We start from the raw sequence: 7,389 nt of genomic DNA on the forward strand, positions 1-7,389 counted from the left end.
ATTATCTCCTCAGTTGACATCAGCAGGGTTGATGCTTATTGTAACGCCTTTAAAATCAACAGTTGATTAATACTTGGACCTTTTCATGATTAGATTCTCAAATCCTTTACCCACATACTTTAAAAAAACAAACTTGTTTTTATTTTATATTTGTGGTAGCAGTACTTCTGCTTCAGGACAAATACTCAATGCTCTGCCCACCCCTGCTGCCTACTGCTGTAATCGAGAGGGAAAACATTGGCTTGACCTTTTTGGGTCTGTGGTCTGATTTGCTACCTTTTCCAGCCTGTGAGTGGGCACACTCAGGTCCACTCAGAACATTTATTTACAAGATAACAGGTTATATACGATCCGTTCTTAGGGTACTGGATCAGACGCAGCCAGAGATTTGCAGCTTTGGTCACGCCTCATCCTCCCGTGGCACCGCCGAAACTCTCCATCAACAGTTAGTCTTCAGTTTCTTCAAGCATACTTTGTTGGTCTCAGCTGTTGTTTGTCAGACTCAGTTGCAACTAGATCGGGTTGCTAGTTCCGACTTTATTTTAGCAAACTGAGTCGTCACAACACAAAGTTTTAGTTGTTTTACTCTGCTTTAATTCATCAACTTTATTTGCAGAGAAAGCACTGGAAGGTTTTTGTATCCATGTCCATGACTTTGTCTTGGTCCTCTCAAGAACAAGAATTCATATGTTGTGTATTATTTATAGTGATTAACTGAAGAAACAAACTCAAAAACTAATTATTTAAAATAAGAAGTCATAAAGAGGGTTGAGTTAAGCGCTTTGTCTTAAGATTTCTTATTATTACCTAGTGACAATTGTTGTCTTTTCTTTTCATTGTTCATTACTTTTGTCACAACACAAATGCAACCTCAGATATAACAATATATTGCCCACACATCCCAGGGGCTGTTACCAGTCGTGCACATTCTGAATCAGTCCATATGCCGCATGCTGACTATGCGGAGGCAGTAACAACAACTCTGTTACATAACGGAACACCGTTGATTATTTTTCCTCTCTTTGTCAAGGCAGCCGTGGTTCAAGGTAAAGCTGAACAGAAATGATGGTCTCTGTCAGGCTTATATCTGACAGACTCCAGTGTGAGCTCTGGTTCCTCTCACCAGTGCTCAGGTCACCCTGGTCAATACCAGCGAAGATAAGAACAATAAGGTGACAAGATATGTAATTGCTTTGCAGAGAAAATTCAATGGGAAATAGATGAATAGATATTTAGCCTTCATGTGGTGAACTGATTTGATTTCTTGTTCTGTACTTTAGTAACACCTAGTGGTGACTGCAGATGGCAGTATTAAAGCGGAAGTGAGATATAAGTGCACGTGCACAACTACAGGAAGTTGTAATCCTGAGCTCAGAAAGGAAGCATCTCAATGCAGCGGTCTCAGTCATTTGTCCGCTGCAGTTAATCGAAATTAGTTGCATATTATTATACACATAATTAACAGTTCAATTCCCATTGTGGCAGGTCGTCCCCCTCCCTTCCACTACATGGCACTGTGCCAACGACCGCAACATCGTAATTGCCTGGCGGCTATATATAGGGGCCGCCAATCTGTCGTCTTCCTCTTCCTCCTTCCGCCCCCCACTGCGTCTTGGGTGGCGGTGCTCGCCCCGGTGTGGCTAGTTTGGCCTTGGATTTTCCCTAAGGTAAGGTGCTGCTGACTTTGAGAGTCTTGTTTTATTTGTGGTGTGACACTCCCACATGTTGGATCACAGGCGGCTTGGGTCGCGTTGGAGCGCACTCCTCAAAGTCTGTGCGCGGCTGCTGGTCCTGCGAGTTTCGCCACTCAGTAAAGCAGGCTGACGGGGCGGCTTTGTACGCTGTCTGGCGCTTCTGGGGTGATTGCTCCTCTCCTCCCGGTGAGTTCTGGCATGTGCCTCGCTGTGGCCGCATTCCTCTCTCCTCCATGCTGATCCGGTTTGTTTGTTAGAACAGCTAGGGTTTTGAGGGGGCTCGAGGCCGCTGGAACCCCCGACTCGCACTGCGGACCCATAAAGCTGTGCGTAAAGGTTTATTCTCTATACTTTTGTGAAATAGGTTTATTTATTCCTTGATTTTAATAACTTTTCTTTTGTCCATGGAAAAGTGCCGCCACCGTGGATCAGGCGGAACGCTGCTGGTTTTGGTGTTTGTTTTTGGTTTATTTTGTTTGTTTGTATGTTTGCTGGCTCGTTTGTGCCTGCGCTGCTCCCGCAGCGTCCACGCCACATATCGTGGGCACACGCGATACAGCGCAGCGCGCAGCCTGCCACTGTGGCTGCTTTTAATCCGGGGGTCTCTCCACTGTTTGAACGGCCAGTTGTTTGGTCGTTATTTTCTCATATGTTATTATTTTACATTCTTCTGTAGTTCTTTTTTTGTTTTCTTGTTGTTACTTATTATTTTTGGTGATTGTGTTGCATTATTCAGAGTATTCATCATTTGCTGTGTTATATTGGATAATCAGTTTATTCACTGTTTGTGTAAACTTATTTCTACAACCTTGACTATTTGCTTTCTTTCATTCTCTTAATTATATTGTTTGGTATTGTGAGTTGGTACGAATGTGTTTATTTTTGGACAGGTGCTGGAGGGATTGGTGGCAGTTTTTTCCTTGGTGGTGGTTCTTCTTTTCACGTTTTCCTTTAGCAGTGTGAGTGCAGTGCCACGGGTGATATCGTTTGGAGCATCCCCCCCCCCCGGTTTTGTTTGTCCCTCTGCCATCGGGTGAGCTCCAGCCCTGTTTCCCCCTTTTTTTTTGCTCTTATTCTTGTGCCCTCCTGGCTGGCATTAATTTTAGATTCTATTCTAAATATGTGACTTAATAAAGAACTGTTCATTTACATGTCTTTTTTCCTGTGGGCTTTTGTTTGAATCTGCATGACCCTGACCTATAATTTCCTGGGACATAGTTGTCTCCAGGTGGTGTTGTTGCAACCATTCTCCCCAACCGCCATACTCTGGCACAGATGTAATTATCATACACCCCCACCGCCACACCATGTTTATGCTACTGTTTTGTGATATTAGTGCACCAATTTGATGATGGCTACCTGTCAGCTTTCTGAATCACTGGTGGCCTGATGTTTACAGCTGCCTGGCTGCGTGGAAATGAGTGCTTATTTCGTCTTCCCACAGGAAATGGAGCTGTGATGCATTCCAGAAAGGCTGCATCCAGTGTGGTGATTGACACGTTGGTGTCAGGTGATATGAATGATGGCAGACTTTCATTGTAGTTGTTGGGTGACCATGAAGTATAGCAGTGAGTGACAGCTGCAGCAGTACCGTTGATTTACCAGTGTGACAACATACTCCAAGTACCAGCTTACATGGATTCATGTCAGTTATTTTATCTTTATAGATGTACTGGATATTATACAGTGCATGTAAGTTGACTTGTATGTTTGTATTTTTGTGTTCTCTGTTGTAGTTTAACAAAATGCCTTATTTTCATCATTAAACTTTGCCAAAACAACAAATGACCGGCTGCTTGGATGATGCAATCCTGGAAAATAGAATGTAGAGCTCACTGTGCATACGTCATCTGCAACAAGTTTAATATTGACAGCGTTGTACTTGTTGGCTTCCTGTCAATGAGAGGCCTGGAACAGAAGTGGTGCAGCTGGAGGATGACTGGAAAGTCCACGTGGTGCCAAAAGTGTTCTGAAGCTGCCTGGTTATTGATTGTATTACCACTTCCAATTTTACCATCAAGAAAACATTAGTTGACAAGAGTGATGCTGAATTTACAGTGATGTGTTCTTGCTGTGAGTGAAGCAGGACTGCCAACATACCAACCATCAGTTTTCTCGTGCTGTGAAACAAAGCCGTTCTCTGATAATGCAGCAGAACACTACGCAGCCTGTCCTCTGCAACAGGTGTACAGAAGCAGGAGTGAAAGTCAGTTACTATGGTTACAGGGACGCTCTAAGGCAAGATTCTAAACATGAAGTTTCAATAATGGACATAGTGTTTAAATGGGAAAAGTAGTAGTCATAGCAGTTGTAGGATTTTTTTTCTCTCATATAAAATTATTAAACATTTTTGGTTTTCATTATACAGGTTGCAATCACACTCTTAAAAATCCCTTGAAACAAACATGTTGGTTATTGACTGGTCCTGGAACAGTTGTGTGGTCAGAACAGTCCAGACACAGAGAGATCCTGAATGGCCGTCCACACCAAGAACAATCACTCGCTAAAAATAGATATTAAAATATCCAACTCAACGGGATGACACCAGCAGAAGAGCCAATTCACTCTGGTTCTCTGAACCTAGTTTCCTTTATTGAATATAAAGGACTTCAACTTTCTAATTAACAGCTAAGCTGCTCAAGTGGCCTTCTGTGAATTCATGGCTGCTCTTACTGCAGATCTGGATTGTCATCTTTTGTCCTCTTTTTTGCCTCCTCCAGTCAGCTGCTGCACAAACCATGCAAGACCAGATCACTGACGTGGTCCTGCACAGGACCCTGGGAACTGCAGTTCCAGCTACACTGACCTGACTCACATTCATCTCTCCAGCAGCTGCAATTCCTCAAAGCCTGCGCAGCCAAATCATTGCAGGTAATGAGATCAATCTGTACTTCCATTCAATCAATGAGCACTTAATATGCTAATGCCGCTCCCATGACGGCTAACGCTTGCTTGCTGCTGCTTATTGCTCTGTGATACAGGCTAGTTTATCTCATTGTGGTTTGCTGGGTACTGACAGCATTAAAAGTAGAATACTTTTCTGATCTCAGATGCCTGTCGAGCAGATAACTGGAATATCCTTCTGGGTCTCAGGAATCAGCAGGTGCTCTGTCGTACACACCGGTGAGAGCTTGAGTCTTCAGGGGTGTGTGCTGGAAATCATTCCAGCCATGAGTTGACCTGACTGAACTTTCCCAGCATCCCAAGTTGTTCCAAATGTTTTTGACGTTGCACTCGTTGGATTCCTAGTTCACATGAACATTACTAAGTTTAAACTCCAAGCATTATTACAGATGATTTAAAGCCTGTTCGCTGTTTGGAACAGCGCTGCTGGGATTTTGGCGGGAGCATTCCTGTCCCTGCATCTGTGCCTCAACACAACTTTAATCTCAGACCAGACTTGAAATTTATGGAAATCAGTTTGGATCTTGGGGATGCACATCATTCCACTGATGTTTCTGACAAAGAGCCTTCAAAGCATTGCTGCTGCTAACCTTATGATCTCCCAGTACACTGTAATCTCCTGTGAGGTGCAATCAGCCTGAAGACGCACTCAGCCCCATCAGAAGCAGCTGCTTGAAATCATCAGATCTATGTGACAATAAGCATCGAGATTACACTTCAACCTTATGTCCAAGCTGCTGCTCAGTGTTCTAGAGCTGTCCGCATGCCTGAATCTTCATTACATATTATTATTTCTTGTAAAATAAACATCATTTATGTGAAAAACGTCAGTTGTGCGGGCTGACTCACACTTGTGAGGAGGAAGTCAGGTGGGATTCGTGAGACTGCTGACGAATTTTAAGTAAAGCAAAGATTGCTCTGGCTTTGAGTAGGACATTGATGTGTTGTCAATGTCATCTCAACTAATCTATCAGGGTTAAGCTCTAAAGGGAATTCACATCCATAATGTGTTAACGGGGTGGCGCATAGCTGTTTCGATTCATACAGCAGTCTGAAGACAATGTGGCTAGAAAGATTGCAGACAAAATTGTTTGTAGAAATCAATTATTAAATAAATGTGGAGAACATTGAAAGCTGACCCTTCAATGGCCCCATTGGTGACTTCTGAGGACACAATCACGTAACATGAAAGATTTCACATCTTCCTCAAGCATAACTCATGGAGACAATTGCTGTTTACTGGCTGTAGCAAATACTGCTAATTTCATCCCAGTAAAAAACAGTAATCCTCAAGGGACTGAGCTGATTTTATGTTACTTTAATGGAGAAAAGACAGTTGGTGTTCACATGTAAACAGCAGTTTAGCTGAAAGAGTTGAAATCTAACATTCATCACTGGAATCTTCGGTTGTTTGAACGGGCTGAACAATCTGGTCCACAGAATGTCACGACAGTGACTGAAGACTGTAATCTGTCAGACCCTCTGCCTGTCAATCATCTCTACATGAAAGCAAACAAGCGCTTCAACACTCAACAGCAGTGAAAGTGATTCAATCATGAAGCAGAGCCTCAGTTTCAACAGTCATGACTAAGTAACACACAGCAAAATATTTGATTTATTTAAGTTCCAATTTTGGGGAGCTCCATAGGGAGAGTATTTACATAATTGATTGTGAGGCCACTGGTACCCCCCCCAATCTCTCTAATACTTTGATTAGATCTTTGTCCTCTCTAAATACAGCCCCCCCCCAAAAAAAAGGAAAAGAGGACATTGTGTGTGTGTGTGTGTGTGTGTTTTTTACATCAATGATGTTTGCTTTTACCGCCTTCATCTGATGCTTTTTTCCCAGTTAGATGAGATTGTTCTCACCTGCTCAGTTTTCAGTGTTTTTCCGAGCGGCGCCCCGCTGGAAGTCACAGTCGGGGGTGCAGAGAGAAACTCAAGACTGCTCAAATTACAAATGCAAAACAACAGTCATGGCTTTTGCATTAATTTGCGTGGTCAGAATCATTAATATCAAATACACTTAACAATATTTCACTCTAATTTGGGAAAACTTTGCTTGCCTAGGAAACTCTATTCATCCATGTGTGACACCAGGAGCCTGACGGATCACAGCAGGTGATGACAGCAGATGATCAACTACAGCAGCCACATCTCAAGGCAGATTCCAAAAATGAAAAATTATTCATGTTTCCAGTATTTACTGTGAACAAAACTCATCTGAGTCTTCTCAGACTCACAGCTCAGGCCGAGACAGCAGGCTGAGGTGATTCAGAGAGATGCAAGAGTCACGCATGCATTGTGGAATCAATACACTGGTGTTAAAGAGAAAATGTACTTCATAAAAGCAAGTACTCAAGTACCCTAACTTGTAGTAGAGTAACAGATCAGGCCTCATAAAATCACTTAAAATTTCAATTTGGGAGTCCATGAGTCTCATTATGAATTTATTGAGAAAATTTCTTAAAGTCTTAAGTGACTTACACATTATTCTGCACAAACGAGACTGGCACTTTTCCATCGAGGGAACCTCAATAGGAGCCTAAAAGCATCATTGTATGCTACATGTACTTTGTTAAATTGAGCTTTAGTGTCGCAGAACCACAAGTGGGCAGTGCAAAGTGGTGAACAGTAGGGTTTAAACAAAGCTGTTTTCACTGCACATTCCAAACTGCTGTGCCAGCATATTAGCTTTTACGTATAATTAACGGCACTGTCTCTGGATGTCATCATCATCAGAGAGCTCGCCAAGGCTGAGGTATTTCACCTGTTCCACCACAGCCAGCTC

The 7,389-nt window shown here is 42.7% G+C and overlaps 1 long non-coding RNA gene across 2 annotated transcripts; it reads left to right on the plus strand.

The window, feature by feature from the left end:
* The first annotated feature begins 1,513 nt into the window (after positions 1-1,513).
* Positions 1,514-7,018, plus strand: LOC147242050 (uncharacterized). Of its 2 annotated transcripts, none has more exons than XR_015110880.1 (4): positions 1,514-1,667; positions 1,737-1,880; positions 4,415-4,565; positions 6,669-7,018. It is a non-coding gene; the product is annotated as an uncharacterized LOC147242050 (long non-coding RNA). The 2 variants fall into 2 exon arrangements; XR_015110879.1 differs by lacking the exon at positions 6,669-7,018 and adding an exon at positions 4,745-5,814.
* Positions 7,019-7,389: the final 371 nt, after the last annotated feature.

Source organism: Aulostomus chinensis, chromosome 21 (genome assembly GCF_037954235.1).
Source record: "Aulostomus chinensis isolate RoL2024-O1b breed Wild chromosome 21, RoL_Achi_v1.0, whole genome shotgun sequence".
NCBI classification, from domain to species: domain Eukaryota; kingdom Metazoa; phylum Chordata; class Actinopteri; order Syngnathiformes; family Aulostomidae; genus Aulostomus; species Aulostomus chinensis.